A 16,793-nucleotide genomic window follows, 5' to 3' on the forward strand; every position below is an offset into this window, starting at 1 on the left:
ATGCCTTTCCAGCATCTAGTGAGATGATCATATGGTTTTTTTCTTTGAGTTTGTTTATATGGTATATTACATTGACAGACTTTCCTATGCCGAACCACCCTTGCATCCCTTGGATGGAGCCTACTTGATCATGGTGGATAATTGTTTTGATGTGTTCTTGGAGTCTGTTTGACAGAATTTTTTTGAGTATTTTTGCATCAATGTTCATGAGGGAGATCAGTCTGTAGTTCTCTTTCTTTGTTGCATCTTTGTTTGCTTTTGGCTGAAATGCCAGCACATGTGGTCAGTCGGAGCTTAAGAAAGTCAGAGCCCAGGCTCGACTAGGCTCAAGCAGGAACACGTGGTTGTATTTAAGCTTTTAGTCAGAACGTGGCTATGCTTTCTTAATCTCTGGCTCTGTCTCTGGATTCCCACCTTGGATGCTGGAGAAGATAAGCTGTGGGTACCATCAAAATTGATAAAGGTTCAATTTGAACAAGAGAGACCTCCTAATTAGAGGAGGTGATAGTTCATCAACCAACATGACCATCCAATTTAAACTAACTTATACCACTAACACATGCCTGCTACGCCCACAGCTGTGACACCTGTGTAGCTGTAGCAAGTATGCCGCTGAGCTGGGGCCCAGCAGCTGAAGGGTTGAGGTTGGAGCTTCCCGGAGCGTGGCCTCAGGCGGTTCCCCCACAATCAGCAATCGTCATGCAGCCTGAGGATCCCAGGAAGCCCTGGAGAACGAAATGGCCTTGACGACAGTCCTTGTTGGCACTAATCACGATCTTTCTCTGTATGTCTTATCTGTGTCTTCTCCAGTTAACAACACGACCAGTATAGGTCGGCACCAACATGACTGACCCAGGTCACCTGTACCCGGAGCACCTCCATTTATCAGACCAGTGTATAAGGAAGCTCAAAAGACTTCCTCAAATACATCTCTGGGGTCGTTCCTGTTTAGAGTAGAGCAGCGCGAGCTCTTGTCAGAAACAGCCAGAGAGCCCAAAAATGAAAGTAAAAATAAAAATGTTACGAGGGAATAAACATAGCATGCCAGACCCTTCTAGAGAGAAAGAGTTAGAGAAAATTCCCCAGCACACACTTCCCGGGGGGTATACACAGTACTTCTTAGGAGGGAGCTGGTGGACAGCCCCTAGGTGGACCCCTGAAAGTGGAAGTTACCTAGAGCCGCTCCCATATACAGGAAGTTATGATAAAGTTGGGAACAGATGGGTAAATTATGAAGAACGGCTTGGAAAGCAAATGGGTATATGATAGTAAAATATAACCCAGGCTGGCAAGAGTTTGGCTCTCCACAGATGTGGTCACTGGCGCAAGACAGATTTCACAAAATTCTGAGATCATGCCCTCAGACAATAACCACAATGAACTCCCGCTGTGGAAGTGATACACAAAAATAGATATGGATGTCTCTTGTTATTGTTTCTTGCTGATTCTGAGTAATTGTAAAAAATAATGGCCTGATGTAACCCCCTGCCAAGTTCCTCGATTGTAAAAGTATATAAGCATTGCCTATACAGAAGTAAAATTGCAGCAGCACATCTTTCACTTAAGCAGATATAATGTGCCAAAAGGGAACCTCCCCAAAATTAGTCTTGGGGAAGGGTTTTTGTTTTTGTCTTTTAGGAGAATGAAGGCTAAGGAATCTGAAGAACACTGGACAAATGAGACAACTGAAGAAAAAAGAGAAATCATCTGTCCCAGGAAAAAGAGTGAAATGGCCTATTGGTATATCATCTACAAAATTTCATAAATATTCCTAAATGTTTGTTTCTGCTCTTCTCTAAAAAAATTAACACTATTGGTCTTCTTGTAATCCCAGATCAATTAAAATTTAAAGCTGACTTTGGAGTTGGAGAATGGCTCTCTCCTTCTTTAAACTCAAGCATGTTGTTAAAAGGAAAATGCAAACTCCCTGTATCATACCAGAAGAAAGAGCCATCTTCTGACATGGGACAGGAGAAAAACCAAATTAAGGGACTATTCTATTACTAATCTCAATTCTTTAATTCTATTCTGATTCTTTAAACTTTTCTTAAAGTGTGAATTTTATATCAAAATTTACAAGATATATATATATTAAACTTTGTTAAGATAATAATGGTCATATAGAGTACTAATTAATTCTAGAGAAAAGGCTTCAATTAGCTGCCTATACATGTCTTTGTGTTCGAGTCTCTTATCAGTTTTCTATGGGAAATCACAGCCAGGCCTAACATCAACTGAAATCTCCAGGAAGAAGATGTGGCCCCACAACGACAATTCCATGTGGACAATAGTAATATCACTAAGCTGACAAAGATCATCACAGATCAGCTTTGGACTACAAAGTGCTTAGAGCAATTTTGAGATGGCTAGCTGAGATGATCCAGTTTCAAAGACTACTTGAATAAGGACTTGAGATAAACCCTGAACTTTGGCATTATGGATAACAAAGAATATAGTTACCTTTCCTAGAATTTGACAATTAACCCAAAATTTTTCTTTTCAGAATAAAGATACCTTTGCCCATACCCAGCAGGAAGCAATTTTAAGAATATGACGCCCACATTCCCAAAGGGGTGGTGTGGGGCAGGTGGTTATTTGGTCTTTTAAGGGGTTTTGGGTCTGGGATAGTTTTCATTGTTTAGGAGGATTGGTTATACGTTGTTAAGGGTTAGGAAAAGGGCTTGGCAAAGGAGATTAGATTTAAGGTGCTTGTTCAAAAAAAAGAGAAAAAAGAAAAAGACAATTACTAGTTTTAAATACTTTACATTGGATTGGATTGTTTTATATTGTATACAAATTATATATATAGATTGTTAGAATATGCCATACACATATTTCTAATCTTGCTCGAGATGTTGTATTTATACCATTCATTTAACAATGTAATGCAATTTGCTAATCCTTGAATGTTATTATTGCCAACTATTAGGATATATAGAAATGAAAGTTAGTAGTTAGACATTACAATTGAACTTGTAGTCATATTAGGTGTGTTTTCAAGATCAAACAGAGATATTCTAGATAGACAGGTCATCTTCAAACCCTTCAGAGATCTATAGAATATGGCATTTAAAATGTTTTAATAACTTAGGAATTTTTCTTTTTTGCTATGACTATGAGACATGTCAGCTCCTGGCAGTACCAATCTACTTCAGAGAAAATATGGGCATTAAAGAAACTGCATATGGAATTAACTTTCATTGTGGCAAAAGTTAGCCACTGGACAACAAAGTATCCTCGAATCAACTGCTGACAAACAGAACAGACAGGACATGAGACAAAAGACTACCAATTCTTGCCAAAACAAGTGTGGTTGTGGCTTTAACAAAAGGCATCTTCTGGAGCCAGAACAATGTGGCACTATCCCTGAAGTGAGTGGCTTTTGCAATCTGGAAAAGGTACTGTGCCCTTTTCTTCAAAGGCAGCTGAACAGGGAGTGGGCCGATGGCTTCTGATGTGCAATGGAACAGCAGGTGAAACAGTTATTCTTGAAGAATAACTAAGCTCACCCCTCTCAATAGTAGACTGGCATTTAATAGAGGGATGTGGAGAAGAACAGGATGCTGAGATGAAGCCACATATACACAGCCAAGAAAAATGGACAGCTGAATTAAAAAAAAATCAAGAATTTCCAGAATTTAAAATCCTGAATCATGACATGACACTAATGGAATTCAGGTGTTTCTGGTACATGGACTGCTCTCACCAAATGTGAGGTCAAACTGTTGACCTTGTATACAAATGTTGACCTAGTTCACAAATGAGTCTGTCAGATACGCTAAGCCTATAGGCTGAAGATGATGCCCCAACACTGCGGAGAAACCTCAGGTGACTGTCCAGGCAGCTGGCTGTTTCTGTCAACTCACATTTTTTTTTTTTTTGGAAGTTGTTTGTATGCACTTCCTGTTTTCATTTTTTATTAAGTAGTATTATTTCCTTCTTGGGTCTCTGAGGGAGTTGAAGATCAGTTAGTTATAGGTATAATTTTCTTTGTTAAGGATTTCAGAAAAACTCACTAAGAGCTATAAGTGTATAAATTTGAAAGATGTTATAAGACAGTTCCATTAGTAATATAAGTTAGGATAGTAAGTGAATCAGGTACATTTTGGACTTACCAAAATAGGATAGATAATGTGATTATTTTCTCTGAATTTGTCAAATACAAATGGACTAGACATTTTAATTATAACTTTTTTCCTTTTTTCTTTTATTAAAATAGGAAAGGGGAAATGTGGTGATACTATATTTGTAAAATGTGATTTTATTTGTGTGTTAATAAAGTTGACTTGGGGTCAGAGCAAGCCATAGCAGAAGCTGGGCAGTGGTGGTGGTGTACGCCTTTAATCCCATCACTTGGGAGGCAGAGCTAGGAGTATCTCTGTGTGTTCAAGGACACAGCCAACATGGTGACACATGCCTTTAATCTTAATACCAACCATAGAAGACGTGAAGGTCTGTACAGACAGGCAGTGATGAGGAGGTCATGTGGCTGGGTTTACAACCAATGAGAAAGCAGAACAGAAAGTCTATATAAAAGACAGGACACACAGAAGTAGGTCTCTTGCGGAGAGGAAAGACAGCAGAAGCAGTGAAGGGTAAGGCTCTCAGCTATTGCTCTGACCTCATGGCTTTTCACTCTGCAACTGGCTCTGTGTTTCTTATTTAACAAGATGGTTTCATCTACAGTAGTACCCTCATCACACAGTTCTACACTGGAGGTAATGACCAAGCATCTAAGTTTTACTTGATTTTTCTTCAAAAGTACTTGTGAGATTTGAGACACGTGACACGGTACTAAATGTGTAGCTAAAACTTCAAGGCAAGGCTGGGCATGTAGATCCATGGTAGACAACGTGGCTAGCAGTGGCAAGGCCCCAAGTGCTCTGCATAAAAAGGAACTGAGATATTTGAAGAGTGGCAGTTGAATTATCATGACCAACTAAGAAGCCAGTTGCAGTCTGCCCAGGAAGAGTTATATCCTTCTGGCTGAGGATGGTAGACACCTTTGTGGAGGAAAGAGGACATTTACAAGGGCTGTTTTAGAAGTGAGATTGATAGGAATTCCTAAGGAGAGATTTGAGGTAGTATTTCTGTCTGAGTTTGCTTCCTGTTTCTGTGATACAACACTGACCAAAAGCAACTGGCCATGGGGGAGGATAGGCCACATTTGGCTGAGAGGTTACCGTCTTTCATTTAGAGAAGCAGTTATAGGAACTCAAGATGAGAACCTGGAGGCTAGGACCGAAGAAGAAACAATGAAGGCCACTGCTTACTTGCTTACTTTCCTGGTTTACACAACTAGTATTTTTATGTAGCTCATACCCAACTGTCTAGTGAAAGTACAGCCCATGGCGGAGTGGGGGGGCTGGGCCCACCTTCATCACTTAGCAATTAAGAAAATATCTCACAGGAATGCCGACAGGCAGTTCTGATGAAGCCAATTCCTCACTTGAGGTGCCCTGTAGGTAAGTGACTCTAATTTGTGTCAAGTACTTTTATATAAGCAAATGACTGAGGCTTGTGACATTAACAAGGAAGGATTAAAGTGGTTTAAACAGCCTTGTGGAAACCCAGTTTGACCAGATAACATTGTTATCCCTGTGAAACCTAAGGCTGGAGCACTCAGCAGGTTATTAGATATTTCCACTGGAATCTTGAAAGTTAGGGGAGAGGGCATGGCTTAAGACATACATTTTGGGCTCATGAGAGGAAAAACAAGTGAATAAAAAACAATGTATCAAAAGAGAGTATAGTAGAACACAGCAAGAACAAATCCTCAAACCAGGATAAATCCACACTGGAAGAATTACCAAGGAACCTTGGGAAGGCGCTCATGGTGAGATGACAAATTGGGATGCTGAGATCAGAAAATTGGAGAAGAAGATGACAGTGAAAACAATGGCAAGGAACTCTTCTCTGGGCAAATATTTATAAAATATGACGATTTAAAGTCATTCACAAAATATACAGAGGAAAATGATGTATTTAAGGGGTAGACACAAAACAAAAAATGGGTAGACAATGTGGTTAGGGAACAAGAGATGAAGTCTGCGGAGATAAAGGGCTGTGTTTACCTAAGCAAGGGTCTGGCCCTTCGACTGTTTAGTCTGTGCTACACTTCCCACAGATAATTATGTAAAATGACATACATGTGGGAAACCATAGTATAACTGATTCATATCTTCATTCTGTTGTTATCATCATTGGCAAATTGGGCATAATGCTACATGGCTGGATGGTATATTTGACAATTAACTGCAAGGTTGATGTGTGTGTGTGTGTGTGTGTGTGTGTGTGTGTGTGTGTGTGTGGTGTGGTGTGGTGTGGTGTGTGCTGTCATATGCCGCAAATTACATTTTATTCAGGACATATCACAAGAGAAATGTTGGTCTCATGATCTTATATCCACTAATAAAACATTGGTTCTTGTAAGTTCACTCTGCAATGTTCATGAAATACAAAAGTTCCTGTCTAGGCACTATGCATAATGTTTTCTCATAACTAAAGATGTTGGAATGTGTGTGTATGTATGTATATGTATATAGATGTGGTGTGCACATACATTTGTATATGTGTTTGTATGAGTGTGCTGTATATAGATGGATCTGTGTGTATCTGTGTGTTGTGTATGTAAGTGTGTGTGTGTGTGTGTGTGTGTGTGTGTGTGTATGTGTGTGGGTATTTTCATGTGTGTGTGTTTAGAGAAGGATGTATGTATGTCTGTTATATATGTACATTGTTCTGGGTAGTTTTTATGATGTTTTACACAAACTAGGGTCATCTGGGTGGAAAGCTTAATTAAGAAAATACTTCATAGATGATGCCTATTGGCCAGTCTGTATGGCATTTTCCTGACTGATGATTGGTGGGGGAGAGCACAGCTCACTTGGGTGGGGCCAGCCCTGCACTGCTATGCAAAGACTGCATGAACATGCCAGAGGAACGAGACAGTAAGCAGCATTCTTCCATGGCTTCTGCTTCAATTCCTGCCTTGAGTTCCTGTCCTGACTTCCTTCAGTGATGGAGTATGACCTGGGGGTTGTCAGCTGAAATAAACACTTTCCTCCCCAAATTGTTTATGGTCATAGTGTTTCATCACAGCAATAGAAACTCTTGTATGTATGTCTGTATGTGTGTATTATGTTGTATGTACATATGTGTGTATATATTTATGTGTAAGTATGTAGCATGAATATGTGTATATGGTGTGTATATATGCTTATACATATATATATGTGTGTGTGTGTGTGTGTGTGTGTGTGTGTATGCATGTGGTGTGTATAAATACTTCTGTGTTTATGTGTGTGGTGTATATATATGCTTATGTATGTGCATATATGTGTATAAATATGTGAGTGGGTTACATTGGAAATACTCACTGAGATTTATTTCTATTTACACTATAGTTCTCTTTTAGGAAAAGCTCCACAAGGGTTGTTATAAGAACTGTTTCAAGAGCTGTTTTTTTAAAGTCTTTGTAAAGAAGATAAATCTGAACTGAAATATAGAGGATCAGAAGCTACACAATCCTAAATAAATGCTTTAGCTTTTCAGATATTATCATGCCTGAGAAAAGAAGAAATGGGAAAACAGGAAGATTTTGGTAAAGGGTAAAAGTTGACATATTCCAAGGTAGATAATTCCTTGAGCAAAGTGATTCTTACTAAATCATATTTTCCTATATACTTGAAACTTACTAAGAGTAGACCATGAATATTTTAACCTCATATACAGAAACTATGAAACAACAAATGTATTCATTGGCCTGATTGTAGAAATCATTTTAAAGGAAATTTGCATATATCAAATCATGATGTTTTACAACTTAAATATGTACTGGTACAACTTTTTTTCACCAATTATACCTCAATAAAGTTGAGGGAATATTATTATACTCTTTTGCCACCAGAACCCAGAGACCTTCATTTTCTTATTATGTGTATAGAGACTGAGGAGAGAGAAACTCAGATTTCTGCTGACACTTTCAACACTCTTTTATTGTGGAAACTTCTAAGACACTAAATTTCCAATTTCCCATATTCTCTTAGGGCTTCCATTTCCCATCATTATGTTAATATTACTTATTTACTACATGAAATAAGTGTGGGCCTTAAAGGCATAATATAGTCAAACTTTTTAAGTTTTAAGTGATTTTATTTGCACTTATTAATTAAACAATAATATAATTAAACAATATTGATTTCAACATGACATTGTCAGGCATGTGAACAATGTATTTCAAAGATTTTAAAAGTGTAATTAAGAAGATGGCTATGACTCTTTTAGGAGTCTTGGCGTTTAGTTATGATCCTTCTTCAATTCCTTGCCATCATAGTCTGTAAATTACCTGCATCTTCACAAATGACAAGGGCCTAGGATGCAGCTCAAAACTGTTGAAAGTCACCATTCTCAGAGAAATCACATCTGTGCAAACATCAGCACCCACAGCCCCAGTATAAAGGAAGTGACTTTTATTAGGCCTTCCCAAGACTATGCAAGGAATTTTTTTTTAATTAAGTAAATCAGTGTGTAGTTTTCACACAACAATCCACAGTCAGACAGCAAAGACTTTAAATGCCAAGCCAGACTTATAATCTCCATATGCTGCTTAAACTTTACAAGGAACATATCTAGACTGACAGTCAATAGCCTCCATTTAGAGGGGCTCACTCAGATCAGAAAGCCCAGGTGAGAGGGTCACTGTCAAGTTCACATAGCCAGTCTACTTCAAAGCATGGAACTAACTACCTTTATCAGACATGAAAGACACTATCTCCATAAAATAAGGCACAGTGAACCATCCCAGAAATACCAGGGAAGAGGAAGATGAGGAAAGATTATAAAGTCATAAAATCAAGCTGAAAAATGTCCTCTGCTTATAAAATGATGCACAGGACAGAGGGGTAATGGCAAGGCCACAAAATGTACAACAGAGGAGGTGGAGAGGCATACTGTGCAGATGGGGCATTTATAGGACAATTCCCTCAATTCCAGACACTTTAAAAATTTGGTACCAGCATGACATGAGAATGTGCTACAAACTCTTGGACCCCCAAACATCTGGAGTCAATTCAACCCCTGAGGATGAGGTCAGTAATATGTGTTTCAACAAGGTCTCCAGGTGACTCTCACACACTTGTTTTGGATTAAGCACCAGTTTGCATGGAAATGTGATATATTAGAAAACCCTGCCATTGATAGAATATATTTAGCGTATGCAGGGTAACATTCTCCTAGAGGAAAAATGAAAAAAAAAACAAAACCCATGAAAGGCAACTAGACACGGTGCTGGTCTCAGTTCCGAAGGTGTTACATATGCAAAACAAACAAACAAACATACATACATACAAACAACAACAAAAAACAAAACACAAAAGTGTTGTGGCAGGCAAGGGTTGTCCTGTGCTGATCTGGTAACTACCACACACAGCTGCAGGGTCAGATGCATCATCCTCAGTGGCAAAGAGCTGGGCGAATGGTTATTTCATTGTAACTCCTGGTGCACACTTAAAAAAGACTGGCTACAAGTATTTAACTCATCATTTTGAAAGGTCCTGTTGACTATGAAATGCCAGAAATGTAGCCAAACACAGGTTGGATTTATTTTCGTGAACAAACTGTATTAGGACACTCTGGGCGAGTTGCTGCTAGCAGAGGGGTATTGTGGGAGGGCTCTCAGAGGGAGACCAATGTTTTCAAAATTCTGGCCTGAAATGCACTGCCTGTTTAGTGGTCTTTAGAAATCTGCTAGGAATATACTGAAGAGCAGCAGCCAAAGAGAGACACCTGTGACAAAATGATCAATTCAAACAAAATATATTCCAATTTAGAGTCCCTGAAATGTTCATCCCACCCCCACACATCCCCTTCTATCAGCTTGAATGGCTGCTCTGCTCCCCAAACCCATCATCACTGCATGGCTGTGTTCCTGGACTCAGTTTAGACCAGGAGGGAGCAGAGCCAAGTTTGTCCCTATCCAATCAGCAGCTGTCTGCTTATCTGACCAGAACAGCTCTCCAGGGCAAAGTTCCTTTCCCAGAGATAAGCTGTCTCTTCCATTCTGGGAAACAAACTGGCTCTGGAAAAAGTAGCGTGTGCAGAGCAAGATTACAAAGGAAACAGGGAGAGAAGCCAGGGCACCACAGGGTGGTAGAGCAAATGCAATAAAGGTGGGAAGGATCCTTGGAAAAGACACAGCAGAGGATCCTAGAAGAAGACAAACTAGTAATACTCAAGGTCCAAGAGATTATCCACCCTTGGGACATTGCTAAACCATGTGTCTCTCAGGCAACAAACAATAACAAAAGAAAGGTCAGTCTGTGTAAGGGCTCCTCTACTTGTGTGAAATGAAAAACTCACCCATACATCAGAAAGGACCTCTTTGCATGGGTTTCCCTCGGTCTTCAGATCTTCTTACAACAGAGACACTAAAGCTGAGTGAGGTCAACAAAAATAATGTAATCAAGGTAGTTGAGTCTCACAGTTGGGAACATTTCTGCTCAACTTGAGACTCATTAGATGGTCCAAAGGAATCAAGGACTGCAGGGAGAACTCAGAGGAGTTCATAGGGATCTAGGTGGGGGGGGGGGGGATATCTACTGAAGGAATCATTTGATGTTGGACGGAACTGACAGAACATCTCTGAATGACTTCACAGAGTCCAGTTTGTGTAAGCTATTTTACATAGCAAGTCACATTAGTTATCATGTTCATCTTCTAATTAATGTGTTAGTCTCATAAGGAAAAAAGAGTAGTATATCCTTTTTCCCTTTTTTATTTTACCACAAATAATAGTACTGATGGGTAAATTGTCATAATATTATTTTTATCCTAAGTACTTAAATTATAAGAGTCCACACTCAGAATTGATTATTAGCACTTAATAATGTGATGAAGTTTGATATTTTCTACGAATTGAATGCACATAACTTTCATTTTTTTGTTATCCATCAGGGTACTTTATCATAAAATGTGTCTTTGTCACGTGCTTATAATGACACTCCAAAAGAAACCAAGCAATTAAAAAAAAAAACCACAAAAAACAACAATGGACAGAATGCTTAGATACAACATTAACATTATCATTCAGAAAGAGAGAGAAGCATGCAAATGTGGTAGTAATCATGACCCCTTCCCCTCCCCCACATAACGCACAAATGCACACAGAGAAGTCCAACAATTTGGATGGTTTTGTAATAGAAGCAATCTAGAAAGGTAAAACAATCATGCTATTTTCTTAATATTTTTATTCTCTGAAACAAAAATAAGAGTTTATTTTATTTATAAAACATTCAATATCTATTACTCACTGACCAGCAGTTCAAAGATTGACCAGAGAGTCTGGTGTAAAAAACAAAACAAAACAAAAAAATTTAAAATCTCATATGTAGTTATTTACAAGAAAAACATATATAAAATACATAAACTTGCCAATTCATAAAATACTTTCAAAAACTTGGAATGCTTAATACATGTCAGTAATACTGAGAAAAATCTACACATTGACTGACTCCTTTAAATAGAACATAAAGTATTTCAATTTTTCATAAGAATCCAGGGTTGGAGATACAACTGAGAAGTTGAGAACATTGGCTTTTCCTTCATAGGACCCAGATTCAGTTCCTAGTACCCACAGGGCAGCTCACAACCAACTGTAACTCCAGTTCTAGAGCATCTGACTCCCTCTTTGGACTCTGAGGGCACCTAGTCATAGTACATAGACATTGGTACATAGACATAAATACAGGATTCGCCCATACACATAAAACAATCTTTAAAGAGAATAGATATTGTTATATAGCTCAGACTGTCAAACACAGAAACACATGTGGCCCAGCATATCAATTTCTTTTTGTAAAATGGGTATATCCTGACCCAAACCAGACATTAGCAATGCATATGGCCTAGATGGCTTCTGTTTTTAGTTCCAAATGCAAGTGGGTACTTGGTGTTCCTCAGTGGCAGGGTTTCAGCCTCATTGTCTACTCTGAATTAACTAATATAGAAAGGAGAATAAAGAAAATAAATAAAAGGCAAAAGGAATTGACTTCTGTAACCTATGAAGTTCCAGGGATACAATGGAGTCTTTGAAGAAGTGAAAGTTTTCCAGACCCAGGAGATTTATGGAACATAAGTCCTTGTCAGCAAGCCAACTGTGCTAGAAAAGAAATCTCATGAAATCACAGTGATCCCCCTGTCTCTGCCTCCTGCCCTGATGATATTCATTGAGAATATCCACCATTTTCTGGTTCTTCAGTTACTAATATCTGCTTTGTTATCTTTTGCACCAAGAATAATCCATTGCCTTTATATTTCTCTTTAATCAGAGTTCATGCACAATGTCTGAGCATTATACTAGGCCTTAAAAAGACAAAAGCTGCAACTTGGAAACTCTCACCTTAAGAAATATAAAAGAAGATGCAGTGAGTAAAGCAAGGATTTCAACAGAGCATAATCATGAATAGTGAGCACAGCAAATATCTAATGCATGTAAACTTAGTGTCGGTGCCAAGACTTCTCCGAGTAAATGATCTTTTGCTTAGCAATGGACAAAACTTTTGAAGAATCAATGGAAAGGTTTAATAGTGAATAATGGCGTATGCTAAGGTTTGAAAGTTTAAAACTTGTCAAGTATTAGGGGAAAGCATGTGTGTAATGGTGGACTTTTCCCAAAAAGAAGTACTTCCGTGTGTTCGTGAAGTCAGAGAGGTGACCATCAGACCATGTGGGCCACAAGGAGACCGGATGTTTCCTTGACTGCAATGGAGAGATATTAAAAGACATGATTTAAATTGCTGTTAAGAAACACTGATCTGGAACCACAGTGAAGAAATCAGCCAAATAAAACACTGTCGCAGCAATCAAGACAGTATGTGATTATGTCTAAATAAGCAACTTAGAAAAGGTGGATGACAAGGAAGAGAGGGAAGAGATGAGATCCATCCAAGTTAGGAACTGACAAAGTGATCATGTTTGTATAATGGGCTACCGCAAAATGTATTACACTCCTGGGTGAGTATCTGCATCAATAATGCAGACATTTAAGATGGTAGAAATATAGCAGAAGGAGCGGGGAGAGCAAATTAATGCTAAAGCTTCATAGATGTGAAAAAATGTTGCAAATTAGTAACGGGATTTTCCAAGATCCTACTCACAATCCAGAGTTCACGCTACACTGCTTTGGTTTTAAGTAAATTTCTTGTAGTTCTGAGTTATATGAAGGACAATAGGCCACAACATCTATAATAGGATGCTTCTTTCTACATGAAGGTGGTGAGACAAATCATAAACTACATATAGCCTGATACCCAATATGCGACCAAGGGAGGGGGCAGTTAAGAAGAGATATCTATAATACACATCCCCTTTCTCCTCAGGGTGCAGGGAACATGCTGGAGGAGGCAGAAAGACTGTAAGAGCCAGAGGTCAGGAGAACTGCTGGCAAGCAGAGTCCTCTAAGTCACTTCATGCACAAGCTCACAGCAGCGGTGGTTACCAACTCTGATAAAGCCAGCCAACTTCCCAGCATTTGAAGGGAAGAGGCTCAGGAGATGCCACTCCTGTCTGAAGGGCTATTGATGGCTTCTAGAGGAGAGGATCATTTGTGTGTGGGGGGATGTGATCTTTGGTAGGTTTCTTAGGCTCCAATGGATGGCCCTGTACCCATGCACACACAGTGTATTTAAAAGAAAGGGGAGGGACTTGAGAGATGGCTCACTGATTGGGAGGTTTGCTGTCCATCCACCCAGAAGACCTCCGCTGTTACCAACACTCATATCAGGCAGCTCATGACTGCCTGTAATTCTATATCCAGGGGGATTCCATGCTTCTATACTCTGCAGGTACACATACATGTGGTGTACATGCACACACACACACACACACACACACACACACACACACGCACGCATGCATGCACACACATGTGCACACACATACACACGTAAAAATAACTATAAAAGAAGACAGCCTGAGGTTGAGAGGAGGACCTGGTGGAAGGTGGGATCTAGGTGAAGTTGGAGCAGGTCTAGTAGGACTGTATATATGACATGCATATACATGCATGAAATTCTTAACAATAACATTTAGGAAGATAATATATACTTTTTAAATGAAAGGAGAGTGTGCAATGGCTATATTCATTCTTAAAAATAATCAAGTCAACAAAACACCCCTAAATTCAGCATTTTGACAGAGCTAATTTTACAGCCATATTGACAAAGGTGGACAGAAGTGTCAAAAGCCATGAATCTCAGAAATGTTTGAGTTATTGGAATATGAATTAAGAGTACAGTCCATGGATCTGAGGGGATATATCAGCAGTAGGCTTGCCTTTCGTACCTTGTGTTCAATCTGTAGACCTGATGAAGAAGCATGGCATCTGACACTTCCAGTTGTTAGATGAGGGATATAAAGTTTTGTTTTACAAGATGAGTGAGTTATGGAAGTCTAACGCATGACTCCATAATGTGACCACACGTCCAACTATTTTGCTGTTTGTGTAAAAGTTGCTGAAGGAGATCTTAAACACTCTCAGTGCACAAAATGGTAACTATGTAAGTTAATATATCAGTTATCGAAATTGTAGTAATGATGTCACAGAGTAAGTGCATATTAAACCACCAAAGCATACATGTTTGCCAGATATACTTTATTTTTGTAATGAATTGTATCCTGGCTATGTATCATAGCCTTGAACTTGCTATGTAGCAGAGAGTGGATTTGAACTTCTTACACGTACACTCTTACTTTTCTCAATCCTGACCTTACAAGCATACACAGCCAGCCATGGCTATACTTTAAAGTAGATTTTTCTCTTAAGTTGTGTGTGGGTGTGTGTGGGTCTGTGTAGGTGATCACAGTGACAGCCAAGACCAGGAGAGGATGTGGGATTTTCTGGAGCTGGAGTCAATAGTTCCTGACGTCAATCTCTGAGAGTGCAAGCTGAGCATCTCTCTGTCCCCCTGCTCTCTTAAAGATTAAATGGAAGCTACAAAAGAAAGGACATAGGAGTGAATTTCAATTGTTAGTGTGTGTGATTTCCTTCCTCAAAGCCTTGAGTTTGAGCACCAGCCCACATGAAACTGGGTGCCGGGGTACAAGCCTCTCTTAGCACACTGGGAGTGGAATCAGCAGGATTAGAAGTTCTAGACAATACTTGGCTCTATGACAGGTTCAAAGCCAGCCAAGGCTAGTTGTGAAGCTGTTTCTCAAAACAGAGAGAAAACTCACAAATGATGAAGAAAACATTTTCTGATCATTTCTGAGAAGGTGGTTGGAACATCTAGAGTACTCTTACAATTTAATAAGAAGATAAATGATCCAAATAGAAAGTGGCCATATTCCTGTATGAGTTTCTCCACAAGGCATATGCAAATGAACAGTGAACACAAACCACAATGGAATGCTACTCCTTAGTCACTAGGATAGCTGTGATAGAAAACACAGATAATTTTGGCTTAAATATATGCCTTCACTGACCATAGCTTATTTTCAAAAGTGCATATATATTCCTGCTTCCCCAATAACCCAGGACAGATATATTTCTGTCATTTAGCTTATTATTATTTTCCTTTGATGTGAGTTTGAGTTTGTACTAGATAATTTATAAGGATTTCAACTTAGGAAATGCCAGAATAATAGGTAAGCAGCCATGCCTAACTGATGTTATAAGATTTTTCTCATGTTATATGAGTACCTGATGTCATCGGTCTCCCAGGACTCTTCTTGGATATTTAAATTCCCATATATCTAACTCAAAGATGCTTCCTCCACATGCAAGGAGCTGGGCCTATAAACCAGCACACTGAAAGAGCATGCCATGTTATCTAACACACACTAAGCCCGAGGAAACCACTTACAAAATTCTGCTCAAATGGCTATCCAGCTGTTGTCTGTACCCAAAGTCAGAATTGAATCAGTTAAGTACATACTTGACAACATAGTCTTAGATGCATTATTTTGATTTAAAAAAAATCACCAGAAGCAATCAACATGACCCCAATTTGTCAAGGAGTTTGTAGGACAGCTCACCAGCTGACAAGCAGTCTTTGAAGAATGAATGACCCCCCCACCCCCACCCCATCTACCTCTGGTGACTAAAATATAGTGTTGTCTGTTAAACCAAAAAGCAATATTAAGGATGGGGATGGAGCCTGGTGGTAGGGTGCTTGCTCAGCATGCACATGTTCCTGGGTCCCTCCCCAAAAGAGCAAAATGGAGCAATGATGATAATTGTGAGGTTGAATGGATGTCCTGTGAAAAAAAACTTGTTAAGAAGGGCTGACGTTTCCTAGTTGCTGCCCATCCTCTAGTTTAGCTCAGTCATCACCTCCTCTGCATGCTTTGCTCAGTTATCTCCTCTGTGCATGCTTTGCTCAGTCATTACCTCCTTTGCATGCCTTGCTCAGTCATCTCCTCCATGCATGCTTTGCTCAGTCATCACCTCCTCTGCATGCTTTGCTCAGTCATCTCCTTCATGCATGCTTTGCTCAGTCATTACCTCCATGCATACTTTGCTCAGTCATTACCTCCATGCATGCCTGCTCCATCCAACTCACTGAAGCCCAGGGTGTACCTTTCATTCTCTCTAACAGGAACAATCAGATTTCTCAACATTGAATGACTGTGACAAGTGCATTACCTGCCTGTGAGAGATGACATTGGAAATCCTGGCTTCTGCCCAGAGTATGCCAGTGACATGAAAATGGAGGATTTAGGAACAGCCTGGCTGGAAATGTCTGCATGAGTTATCAACAAGCTGTGTTTCCCTTCTGAGTACTAGTAAGTGCATT

The sequence above is a fragment of the Onychomys torridus genome, chromosome 20, assembly GCF_903995425.1.
Source record: "Onychomys torridus chromosome 20, mOncTor1.1, whole genome shotgun sequence".
Lineage (NCBI taxonomy): Eukaryota > Metazoa > Chordata > Mammalia > Rodentia > Cricetidae > Onychomys > Onychomys torridus.